At 43.4% G+C, this 13647-nt stretch overlaps 1 long non-coding RNA gene across 1 annotated transcript in view; it reads left to right on the forward strand.

Annotated features, from left to right (window-relative positions):
- Nucleotides 1–3075: 3075 nt before the first annotated feature.
- Nucleotides 3076–13647, forward strand: part of LOC116505378 — a 31621-nt gene continuing 21049 nt past the window's right edge. The window contains exon 1 of the long non-coding RNA XR_004254932.1: nt 3076–3511. This is a non-coding gene — a long non-coding RNA (uncharacterized LOC116505378). The remainder of the gene's footprint in view (nt 3512–13647) is intronic.

Raw genomic sequence — 13647 nt, forward strand, 5'->3', positions numbered from 1 at the left:
TTCAATTCAAGGCATTTTTACAGAGAACAGATGGGTGAATAGGAAATGTTCCCTGCGGATAGAGAGTTCATTATTAATCTGCGATCTGTTTTAGTGAATAAGCAGATTACAACTCTTTGCCTAGGAAAATGCAAATTTAACTGATTTAGAATTTGAATAAAGTGTGGAAGCAATAGACACATTATGTTCTGAGTCCCACTTCTCTCCCTCTCCCCTTTTTTTCATACCAAAGTTAATAGCAATAGCAGTTATAGCAATAGCAGTTGGACTTATATACCGCTTCATAGAGCTTTCAGCCCTCTCTAAGCGGTTTACAGAGTCAGCATATCGCCCCAACAACAATCCAGGTCCTCATTTCACCCACCTCGGAAGGATGGAAGGCTGAGTCAACCCTGAGCCGGTGAGATTTGAACAGCCGAACTGCAGAACTGCAGTCAGCTGAAGTAGCCTGCAGTGCTGCATTTAACCACTGCGCCACCTCGGTGTAGGTTAAAAACACACCAGTTAAGTGGAGCTTGTTGTCTTCTTGCACTCTGGAAGTTGAAGTCCATATATCTTCAAAATTGAAAATTGTTTGGCCCTGTATTAAATGCCATTCAAAATACCTAGTTTTGCTGCAGATATAATGGGCATTTCTGGAATTGGATAAGTGGACTGGTGGGGTGAGTGCTAGGCATTCCCGACTCTAGGGGGCGGTGCTTATCTCCATTTCAAAGCCGAAGAGCCAGCGCTGTTCGAAGATGTCTCCGTAGTCATGTGGCTATCATGACTAAATGCCGAAGGTGCACGGAACGCTGTTACCTTCCCTCCTATTTTTGGAACCAAAAATAGGAACCGTAGGTGGTTCCTATTTTTCTACTTACATTTTTACATGCTTTTGAACTGCTAGGTTGGCAGAAGCTGGAACAAATAACGGGAGCTCACCCAGTTATGCAAGGCTAGGGTTTCAAACTGCCAAACTGCCAACCTTTCTTGATTGACAAGCTCATTGTCTTAGCCACTGAGCCACCATGTCCCTTTAACATACAGGTAGTCCTCAGCTTTTACAACATTACAACTTTAATGACCATTCAAAAATATAAGTCACTGGGGAAAAAAGTCCTTGCACTTACAATTGTCACTGCATCCCCAGTCACATGATCAACATTTTGGCACATGGCAACCGGTATACATTTATGACATTTGACCCTGGGAGGGCAATTTTAGTCTAGGCTGTCTATGGAGCTTCTCAATCACTCAGATCATGATTGTCCCAAGGCAACTGGACTTTGTTTTTTCCCCTTTTGAAGGCATTTCACTTCTCATCCAAGAAGCTCCTTCTGCTCTGACAGTATAGTGGGGAATGGAAGGATTTATATTCCTTGCAGACAGCTGGTCATTTGCATCCTTTTAAGAGGTCCATGAAGCACTTAGAGGTTAGTCTGTGTCTTCAGGGTCACCTGAGCAGTGCTCTTGATTCCTGTAGTTTGCATTTTTTCAAAGAAACCCATTCCTGCTCCCACACCATTCCAAGGGTGTCCATCCCAAATTGTATAGCCAAAAATCTGTAGAGATTCTCTGTCATCCAGGTCATGGTTGTCCCAAAAGTGCTTTTTCAGGAGGCAACTGGACTTCCTTGGTTTTTTTCCCCCTTTTCCTTCAATGACCCTCTAAACTTTAGAGCAGTGGTAGTTAACCTGGTCCCTACCGCCCACTTGTAGGTGTTCCAGTTTTCATGGTGGGTGGTAGGGGCTTTGTCTAATACTGAAGCCCTTTCCTTTTTTAAATTTAATTGACTTCCCTACTTTATAAATCACCATTACTGTGGAACCGGTGGGCGGTTAGAAAATTTTACTACTAACAGAGATACAAAAGTGGGCGGTAGGTATAAAAAGGTTGACTACCCCTGCTTTAGTGCCTAAAGGATGCAAATGACCAGCTGTCTGCGAGGAGTATAAATCCTTCCATTCCCCACTATCCTGTGTCAGTGCTGAAGCAGCTTCTTGGATGAGAAACGAAACATCTTCAAAAGGGGAAAAAAACAAGAAAGTCCAGTAGCCTCCTGAAAAAGCACTTTTGGGACAACCCTGACCTGGATGACGAAGAATCTCTACAGACTTTTATCTATACAATTTGGGATGAACACCCTTTGAATGGTGTGGGAGCAGGAATGGATTTCCAGAGGGGAAAAAATTTGCAGACTACAGGAAGCAGGAGCACCACTCAAGTTACCCTGAGGACACAGATATAAACCTCCCAAGTGGCCTCAATGACTCTCTAAAAGGATGCAAAATGACCAGCTGTCTGCAAGGAGTATAAATCCTTCCATTCCTCACCATCCAGTCAGAGCTGAAGAAGCTTCTTGGATGAGAAGCGAAACATCTTCAAAAGGAAAAAAAAAAACAACCCAAAGTCCAGTTGCCTTCTGAAAAGGCACTTTTGGAACAACCCTGACCTGGATGACGAAGAATCCCTAGTCCCAAATATTTGTCTTTTGAAAAGACAACTGGACTTTCTTGGGAGTTCCCCTCCCCCCTTGAAAACATTTTGCTTCTGGTCTAAGAAGCTTCTTGGATGAGAAGCAAAACATTTTAAAGTCTCACTGTCCCCATTTATTGGTACCCATTTCCTGTGTTTTTATTCACGTTTATTCTTATTCCTGGTTATCTTGTACATGAGTGACAAATCAACCAACCAACCAACCAACTAAACCTAAGAAAGTCCCATTGTCTTTTGAAACACCTTTGGGGATCCCACAAGGCTGTTTTGCTGTCTGTTGTGTGTTCATTTGCAGGGAAATGGACTTGTCTTTTAGTTACATCAACTTGCCCCTCTGTGAAATGGGCTTCACCTGGGACATTAGACGGTATGTCTCAAAACGTTGAGTTTGCATTTGCAAAACCAGGCCACTCCTAGTCCCACTAGGGCAAACCCACTAGAGCAGTGTTTCTCAACCTTGGCAACTTGAAGATGTCCGGACTTCAACTCCCAGAATTCCCCAGCCAGCAAATGCTGGCTGGGGAATTCTGGGAGTTGAAGTCCGGACATCTTCAAGTTGCCAAGGTTGAGAAACACTGCACTAGAGGCGTCGAAGTGTTTAAACAAGCAGCTCTTAACGCTGCAGGTCGCCTAGGAAACAACGCGGCTTCTGCGTAGGCTGGAGAACGTGAAATCACTCCAACTGCGAGCTCAGGAGGACTTCATTTCCCGGCATGCAGTTCCAGTTCCACGTGATCGACCGGAGCCCTCCGGGTACGTGACCTCCGCGAAGTCGCCCCCTCCCCCGCCCTCGAAGAAGGGACAAGTGGTGACGACGTGAAAAGATGGAGATCGCCGGCGGAGGGCGTGGCTAGAAAACGGCCGCGCGCAGGGGGTGGGTGGGAAATCCGGGCGTCGGGAGCGCGCACAGTGGCAACTCGGCGGTGGAGACGCGCGACAGGTCCCAGAAGAGATCCGGGTGGGGGGCCGCGCGTGGAGAGAGAGAGGGTGACAGGGTGCACCGCTTTTTTCTTCCCCCAGGAAACCGGAGCCGGTGAGTCGGTACCGCCGGAAGGGGTTGTTAACGGGGCCGGGTGTCCTCTTTTTTGCCCCGCTAGCCTTGGAAAGATGGGGCCGGGGGGGGACATGGACCATTGGGGAAGGCAGCGGGTCGGGGAGAGCGGGGCTAGCAAATGGTTGCTGCAGGGGAAGAAGAAATCCCGGTGACCCCGGAATATCCCCCCCTCCCTTCCCCCCTCCCCCAGCGGAGGTCCTACATCTCCAAAAGTGCTAAGCGAGCTATTTGGGTCCAGACATTGCTTGACCAACACGGGTTTTAGTGCTTCGTGTGCTATGTGAGCTTAAACCCCGGTGTATTTAGCACGTGTGGACGCATTCCCTGTTTAACCCAGCAGCCCTTTAAGAGACCTAGGCAGACACCCCTCCAGTGGAGGGCAGCCTGGGATGGGGGTGGGGGGGTTGTTGTCACATCTTCCACGATTCAGTGTGCGTTTCCCTTGGGGTGTTGTGTCAAGCCAGGCAACACTTTATTGTAAAAGCCTGAGCCCCGGTTTTTTTGGTTGTATTGATATTTATGGTCTTAATTTTTCTTGCCCTCTTGAGAGGTAGATAAAATATGAATTAATTTGGCTGTATGTATATGCAAGGGATGCAGTGGCTCAGTGGCTAAGATGCTGAGGTTGTCAGAAAAGTTGGCAGTTCGAATCCCTAGTGCCTCGTAATGGAACGAGCTCCCGTTACTTGTCCCAGCTTCTGCCAACCCTAGCAGTTCGAAAGCAAGTAAAAATGCAAGTAGAAAAAAATAGGAACCACCTTTGGCCCATTCCGTGCACATTCGGCATTTAGTCATGCCGGCCACATGACCACAGAGGCGTCTTCGGACAGCGCTGGCTCTTCGGCTTTGAAACGGAGATAAGACCGCCCCCTAAAGTCGGGAACGACTAGCACATATATGCAAGGGGAACCTTTACCTTTATGTATATAGGTATGGTGCCTGTACTGGTTCTAACTGTTTTTATATGTATATAGGTTCACCGCTCTGAATCACTTGTCTGAGATGGGTGGTTGTAGAAGTTGAATAAGCAAACCGTGTTGAAACCACTTAACTGGGTTTATTGATGGGATCAGTATTTCAGATAGTGCAGCTTGAGTTAATCTGGAGTAAAATGGCATAAAATCCAACTGTAAATCATGTGACCATAGGGATGCTAAGATGGTCTTAAGTGTGAAAAATGGTCATAACTTTGAACAATCTTTGAACAATCACTACATGAACTGTTGTAAATCAAGGATTATTCGTACTTATTGTGGATTCTGGGTTCTCCTTGAGCTCTGCTCGAAGCAGTAAATATGTTGCTGGTCACTGACCCAATGGTACTGTTCCAAAAGGCAACTGGACTTTTCTTGTTTTTTTTTCCTTTAAAAATGTTTTCGCTTCGTATCCAAGACGCTTCTTCAGTTCTGAGAAACAAAACATTTTCAAAGAAAAACCCCCCAAGAAAAGTCCAATTGTCTTTGGGAAAAGTCCCATTGGGACAGCCATGACTTGATTGAGAATCTCCATAGACCTAGTTATCACTGCTATAATCAGTTCTGTTGGGATTTGATCTGAGCTGGAGAGCTCAGGGCTGTCCTGCCTCTGAAAGGTTAAAGGTCACATGAATATAAACATAATCATCAATCCCAGAATGATGGTCTTTGGGGAGGGCCACAGCATCCATATCAAGGAAAGCTGAATTGCAGATTGAATTTGGAATCAGAAAGCACAACAGAGGCAAACCTGACTGGTTGTGGCCTCCTTTGCATAACATGCTAAAACATATCGGTAATTGGTTTGAAGTTAACCTACTATATGGATAGTGTGATTTGTAAATTGTTTAATTTAAATTTTTGAACCTGGCCACTAGCTTTGTGGACCCAGTCAATGCCAAATGTGAATTCAAATGCTACCCTGTTTCCCTGAAAATAAGATCTCCCTGGATAATAAGCCCAATCGGGCTTTTGAGCGCATGCACTAAAATAACCCCTACCCGAAAATATTGCAACACAGCAGCAGCCATGAGGTGACCACACTCACCGCCTCCTGCACCTCAAAAATAATAAGACCTCCCCGAAAATAAAGCCAAGTGCTTATCTCGGGGGTCAAAAGAAAATAAGACCCTGTCTTATTTTTGGGGAAACACGGTAGTTCTTTTCTCCAAGCTCCGTCCACTTGGAGCTGGGAAGTCATATATCAACGCTAAGAAAAGAATAACTGGTGTGGAACTGTGGCCTCATTTTTATGGTTTTTCCTTTGAGTGTTCTGTGTGTAAATAAAACTCCAGAAAAAAGAAATTTTCATGGCAATTAGGTTCATGCACCTCCAAAGTCTAGATAAGATATGTAGAGATAATCCATAACTAGGGTCATGTAGGGTAAAATGTTATTAAGTTCAGTGAATCAAAAAAAATAACCAGACCATTGAACTAATTCTGGAAACTTGAATTAGTTTGTGATATGAACACAATTGTTTTATTGAGTCATTGAGGCTGTGGGAGATTTGAAAACCTATCCTGGTGTGCACATCAAGCCCAAGTTAATGTGAAGGCAATGTGTAGCCATGATTAAGCAGAGAAATCACCCTTTTGCTTCCTTCTGAAATGTCTTTGAGAAAAGATCCCTTATATCACAATCCAGTCTTCCCTACCATAAACTAATTTGGGGGAACCTATACGTGGCCTTGTATTTCTAAGAGTTTGTTGCATAAAATAGGTACATGTGGCTTAAACCTTATGCTTATCGTCCTGGTAATTTATTTTTATTTTTTGTGTATTTATTTTTTATATATCCTGGTTTTATTTTATAAATAACTCATGGTGGCAAACATATCCAACACACCTCCTTCCCCCTCTCCTTTTCCCCCACATAGCAACCCTGTGAGGTAGGCTGAGAAAGAGAGACTGGCCCAAAATCACCCAGCTGTTTTCATGGTTAGGGCAAAATTTGAACTTACCATCTCCCCCTTTCTAGTATGATGCCTTAACCACTAGACCAAACTGGTTAGTCTCCCTTGGGCCACAAGTTTGACACTCCTGTCCTAAGCCATTTCAGTATTGTTTTTTTTTTTAATTAAAAAAGGCTCTTGGTTGCCTAAAAGTTGCATGCTCTGTGTTCAATCATTTCCTGCCATGCGGGTTTCTTGATTTATTTAGTGTATGGCATATCATACATGGACTAGCAATATACATATATGATGATTTCACCTTAATTAGTAACACAACAAAATATAAATGTTAAAAAGATCTTGTGTTCAATTATCAATGTCTAGGCCTGTGATGGCGTACCTATGGCACACGTGCCCAAAGTAGCACACAGAGCCATGTCGCCTGGCATGCGCAGCCTCGCCTGTTCCTCTTTTGGGTTTCTGGCACGCATGCACACTTGACAATCAGGTGGCCTTTGTCCGTGCGGCATGCCAGAAACTGGAAGAGCTGGCCTTTTGTTTTCCAGCGTTAACATGTGTGCCAGCCAGCTGATCGTCACACGTGTTAGGAATATAATCTAACAGTTGGTTTGGCAATATATAAATCATGTAACAATGTTGTACCTGTTTCTTTAAATCATACTGTAAAATGTGATTGGTTGCTGTTTTCCTCAATCGGCCATAAGAGGGAGCCAGAACAACTGTTAGCTCTGTTCATTAGATGCTGGGCTGATCTGATCTGAGCGCCGTGAGCTATTGTAAGTTTTGCAACTGTTAGCAGACTTTGAGTTCTGAACTGATTATATGATACTGGACAATGTTATTTGGATTATCCCTTAACTGAAAGACATTGATGACTGTCTGTCTTTTATCCGTGTATGACTTGGACTGTTTGATGGACTCTGATACCTTTATTTCCATGAAAGTAAAAGCCTATTTAAACTGCAGTGTCTCTGTATGCTGGTTTGTATGTTCTACAACACAACTCTCACAACGCTTCGCTGAACGTACTCGCTCTCCCAACGGGGAGCTTACCTAACAACACGCGCATATGTGCCAGTAACTGGAAGACTAGCTGGCAAGTGTGCATGAGCCGAGGTGGCACAGTGGTTAAATGCAGCACTGCAGGCTACTTCAGCTGACTGCAGTTCTGCAGTTCGACTGTTCAAATCTCACCGGCTCAAGGTTGACTCAGCCTTCCATCTTTCCGAGGTGGGTAAAATGAGGACCCGGATTGTTGGGGGCAATATGCTGACTCTGTAAACCACTTAGAGAGGGCTGAAAGCCCTATGAAGCGGTATATAAGTCTAACTGCTGTTGCTATTGCTATACGTGTGCCGGAAACTGGAAGTTCATTTTCCTGCAGGTGCATGCCATCTGGACAGCTCCTCTTCCGGGTTGTGGCCCCGATGAGTGCACACACGCACTCCCTTTTCGGCACTTGGTGCCGAAAAGGTTCACCATCACAGGTCTAGGCCACTAACCACTGAAGCACAGCATCATTTATATATATATAAAAGAATCAGATATTGGACCAGTATACAGCTGGGTCAAGATTTGTTCTACAGTTTGATGTGGGACCCTGCAGTCACAGTGAAGGAAGGATGCTATACCTTCTTTATACAGGTGCGAATCCTATTCAGGGTTGTCCGTTGCTGATGTAATTTAAAGTTTGGCATCTTTTTTGTGGGGGCATTTATATGTCTTCCTATGTTCCATATTCCTATGGAGTTCTACAAATTATATGCCAACTCGTGTATGTAACATTTTCTGTTCTGTAGAATTTCTTCTGTTTATTTTAATAGTGGGAAAAAGCAAGAATTGTGCTGCTTAGTTTTTTTAAATCCTCCTTGATCACTCACTGCTTTTTTCTGGATGGTTAGTGAACTATTCCTAATATAGTCTTGAAAATATGAAATAATCTTCATAGTCTCATAATCTACAAGGTTACTTTAACAAACATTTTCATTTTATGTACATTTCTTTCTCTGCTACTTGCTATGTTTCTGTTGCTGCCAATTCCTTCTTTCAGAATCTTTCTAGAAATATGTATTTTAAAATTTAAACGTGAGGTTTAATATGAATATGTCTCCACTTAGGAGAAGGGGTGACATCTGTGCTCTTGCATTCTTCTATCATCTGTTCCAAAGAGAGATTATGCAAGGAAAGAATTAGTTTAGTCCCTTGACAATTAGTTTAAACAGAACAGGTAGCTGATTTTACATGGTTACTTTGCATGTGACGTCTATGAGACTAGAATTTGCAATTATGGTTGTGAATTGTCTATAAAAATAACACTGCATCTTAGAAGATTAACGATTTTATCATTTACCTAGAATCCTGATATGCAGGATTATGTATAATGAAATGCCTTACAATCTTGCATTATATCATTAACTTTATTCGATTGATTAAACAAAACAATTTGCAGCTATTTTCACCATGACCTGTAGACCTCTTTTTCAGCTACGCTACCATAGTGCTCAAATTACAATCAGTTATTTAGTGATCTTTCAATGTTACAGCAGCACTGAAAAAGTGACTGATGACCGTTTTTCACACTTTGTCTGTCGCGGCATCCCCATAATCATGTGATCAAAATTGGGGCACTTGTAACTGGCGTGTCTTTATGAGAGTTGCAGTGTCCCGGGTTCAGTAATCCCCATGTGTTATCTTCTCAGCCGATTTCTAACAAGCAAAAATCAATGACAGAAACCAGATTTGCTTAACGGCTGCACGATCCATTTAGCAACTGCAGTGATTTGCTTAACTGGCATAAAGATAATAAAATCGTGCATCACTCAGTTAGCAACTGTTTTGTTTAGCATTCTGGGCTCCATTGTGGTCATAAGTCAAGGACCAGCAGAACTTTCACGATGGCTGAAAATGAATTGATTCAATCAGTGTAGAATTAATTTCTACTGTACAAATATGTATAAGTCGCTGGATACCCGTACTTCGTGACAAAACTCTGTGATCAGGCAATGCAGGAGAAGTCCAGTTCAATACGTTGCCTCAGTGGTGGTCGGTGATTGAAACACATAAGGGAATATTGCTCTCTCGGTCTTAAGTCCGGAAACAGTTCCATGGGTGGAAGGCGTAGACATTTTGGTGAGGTACCAACATTTAGTACTATAAGGAGCCTCAGATTGCTCCTGAGTGAAGGAGTGAAGCATCTGCCAGTTTGAACAGAGGTAACGGAATGTTTGGCAACTGGCAGTTGGAACAGAGTTCTTTTTAAGGGGGGAGGGGGGTTAGAACTCCTTAGCATCAAAGTGTGTTAATTACTGCATAAGAAAAACTAATAATCTGATGGTCATTTCGAAAAATCCTTTCTTAGCAAGTACCTAGAAGCCAAGAGGAACATATGTGCCAAATTTCAAGTTTGTAGGCTTTATGGTTCTGGAGATTTCGTGATGAGTGGGTGGTATTTGGCTTTTATATACTGTATTTTTCGGAGTACAAGACGCATCTTTTTTCCTCAGAAAAGAGACTGAAAATCTGGGTGCATCTTATACACTGAATACAGCAACTTACCTACTCTCTCTCTCCCTACCTATCTACTGTATTTCTCTATCTCTTTCTCTCTCTATCCCTCTACCTACCTACCTACACACACACACACTCTCCCTACCTACTGTATTTCTCTATCCCTTTATCTACCTACCTAACTACACTCTCTCTCTCCCTACCTATCTACTGTATTTCTCTATCTCTTTCTCTCTCTATCCCTCTACCTCCTACCTACACACACACACTCTCTCTCCCTCTCTCTCTATTTCTCTCTCTCTCTATCCCTTTCTCTACCTACCTACCTAACTACTCTCCCTACCTACCTACTGTATTTCTCTCTCTTTCCTTGTCTATCCTCTACCTACCTACCTACTTTTTTTAAAAAAATTGCCTCTTCAAAACCTTGGTGCGTCTTATACTCCGATGCGTCTTATACTCCGAAAAATATGGTATATAGATAATAGCAGTCTCCAATCTTCCCAGCTTGGCAGACCAACAGAGGACGCAGCAACGGGCTGATGGGGGAGAGGGGATGGTTTCAGGTGTGCCGCCCTCGCCTTCACAAATGCAGTGTTGCACGTTGCTTCTGTGGCCCATTTCTGAATGAGCCGCGGCCTGGCACTGAGTCATGAACTGGGGGTTGGGGATCCCTGATATAGAACATACCTCCTTAGTACATTAAGGTACAGTTGCAACAGTTTATTTAGTGATCGTTCAAAGTTACAACAGCACTGAAAAAAGTGATTTATGACCATTTTTCACACTTATGACTGTTGGAGTATCCCCCATGATCACATGATCAAAATTCAGATGCTTGGCAACTGGTTCATACTTATGACTGTTGCAGTGTCTCAGGGTCACGTGATCACTTCTTGTGACCTTTTGACAAGTGAAGTCAATGGGGAAGACAGATTCGCTTAACAACCAGGTTAGTAACTCATCAACTGCAGTGATTCACTTAACAACTGTGGCAGGATATGTCGTAAAACAGGGCAAAACTCAAATTCTCACAAGAGCATAAATTTGGGGCTCAATTGCGGTCATAAGTCAAAGGACTAATCCCTTCTATCTCACAAACAAAATTGTGGAGATGCCAGGATGTCTATGGAAATTCTCAGTCATTGAGGTCATAGTTGTCTGTGAAAATGTTTCGCTTCTCATCCATGAAGCTTCTTCAGTTCTTCTGAATTTGGAGGAGGAGCGAAATGTTTTCAAGGGGAAAAACCCAAGAAAGCTTAGCTGCCTTTTGAAAAAGCACCTTTGGGAGGTATGACATTACTCTTTAAACAGCATTGTCCTTAAACAGCATTTCTTCGAGGGATATTGTGAGGATCATATTCCTACACTGGGAGTTTCCAATTGTATAGGACACAATAGGATAACTGGAAGAAATCTGCAGGTGAAACTCGAAAAATTAGAATACCGTGCAAAAGTTCATTTATTTCAGTAATGCAACTTAAAAGGTGAAACTAATATATGAGATAGACTCATTACATGCAAAGCAAGATAGTTCAAGCTGTGATTTGTCATAATTGTGATGATTAGGGTTAGGCTTACCATCTCAGAAAATTAGAATATTGCATGCAATCAATAAAACAAGTATTGTACATAGAACAATATCGGACCTCTGAAAAGTATAAGCATGCATATGTACTCAGTACTTGGTTTGGGCCCCTTTTGCAGCAATTACTGCCTCAATGCGGCGTGGCATGGAAGCTATCAGCCTGTGGCACTGCTGAAGTGTTATGGAAGACCAGGATGCTTCACTAGCGGCCTTCAGCTCTTCTGCATTGTTCGGTCTCATGTCTCTCATCTTTCTTTTGGCAATGCCCCATAGATTCTGTATGGGGTTCAGGTCAGGCAAGTTTGCTGGCCAATCAAGCACAGTAATCCCACAGTCATTGAACCAGGTTTTGGTGCTTTTGGCAGTGTGGGCAGGTGCCAAGTCCTGCTGGAAAATGTAGTCACCTTCCCCATAAAGCTCGTTTGCGGAAGGAAGCATGAAGTGCTCCAAAATCTGGTTGACGGCTGCGTTGACCCTGGTCTTAATGAAGCACACTGGACCATCACCAGCAGATGACACGGCTCCCCAAATCAACATAGACTGTGGAAACTTCACACTGGACTTCAAGCATCTTGCAGTGTGTGCCTCTCCATTCTTCCTCCATACTCTGGGTCCTTGGTTTTCAAATGAGATGCAAAAGTTGCTCTCATCAGAAAAGAGGACTTTGGACCACTGAGCAACAGACCAGGTCTGTTTTTCTTTAGCCCAGGTAAGATGCTTCTGACGTTGTTTGTTGTTCAGGAGTGGCTTGACAAGAGGAATATGACATTTGAAGCCCATGTCCAGGATCTGCCTGTGTGTGGTGGCTCTTGATGCACTGACTCCAGCCTCAGTCCACTCCTTGTGAAAGTCCCCAACACTTTTGAATGGCCTTTTCCTGGCAATCCTCTCCAGGCTGCGGTCATCCCTGCTGCTTGTGCACCTTTTTCTTCTTTTTCTCACACTTTTCCCTTCCACATAACTTTCTATTAATGTGCTTTGATACAGCACTTTGGGAACATCCAACTTCTTTTGCAATTACCTTTTGAGGCTTTCCCTCCTTATGGAGGGTGTCAATGATGGTTTTCTGCACAACTGTCAGGTCAGCAGTCTTTCCCATGATTGTGATTCCTACTGAACCAGTCTGAGAAACCATTTAAAGGCCCAGGAACCCTTTGCAGGTGTTATGGCTTAATTAGCTGATTAGAGTGGGACACTTTGAGCCTAGAATATTGCACCTTTTCACAATATTCTAATTTTCTGAGATTGTGGATTTGGGGTTTTCATGAGCTGTAAACCATAATTATCACAATTATGACAAATCACGGCTTGAACTATCTTGCTTTGCATGTCATGAGTCTATCTCATATATTAGTTTCACCTTTTAAGTTGCATTACTGAAATAAATGAACTTTTGCACAATATTCTAATTTTTCGAGTTTCACCTGTAGTGCAGTATGTTCTGACCTAGGCTTCCTTAAAAAGCATGAAGCAAAGTCCGGGTCCCAGCAAAACCTCTTTTATTTGCACGGCTGTGAATTCCTTTCACTCACAGTCAGCAAGCCTTGGCAAACAGTCTTTCAGAGGAATATTTATGAACAAGAACCTTATCTTGCTTGGCAAGCTGCCAGATAATTAGTTTCCAAATGCAGGGCAAAGCAACACTTGGTACTGAGTCTCTTAGAGTCACAGACTTTCCACTTTCGAAACGACTGAAGGAACGAATTGTTTCCTGCAAAAGGCCACTCCCCATTCACTCCTCTTTTGTTTCCTATGGGAGGGGCCAATCACCTCCAAGGTGTGGCTTTACTCCTTAGTTGTTCGTGTCTGCTGGCAGCTCTGCGCCGTGGCACGACAAAACCGCGCTCGACTAAAGCGCGCCCGATTAAACCGCGTCGCTGACAACATCAACAGGGCGACAACAGCGAGCGCGGAGAAAGAAGGGCGCTTTAAATAGCGCTTTGAAAGCAAGCCGATTCAAGTTAAGGTAAGGGTTAGGTTTAGGGTTAGGTTTAGGGTTAGGGTTAGGTTAAGGGTTAGGATTAGGATTAGGATTAGGATTAGGATTAGGTTTAGCGTTAGGTTAAGGGTTAGGGTTAGGGTTAGGTTTAGGGTTAGGTTAAGGGTTAGGTTTCGGATTAGGTTTAGGGAG

This window comes from Thamnophis elegans, chromosome 3 (genome assembly GCF_009769535.1).
Source record: "Thamnophis elegans isolate rThaEle1 chromosome 3, rThaEle1.pri, whole genome shotgun sequence".
NCBI lineage: Eukaryota > Metazoa > Chordata > Lepidosauria > Squamata > Colubridae > Thamnophis > Thamnophis elegans.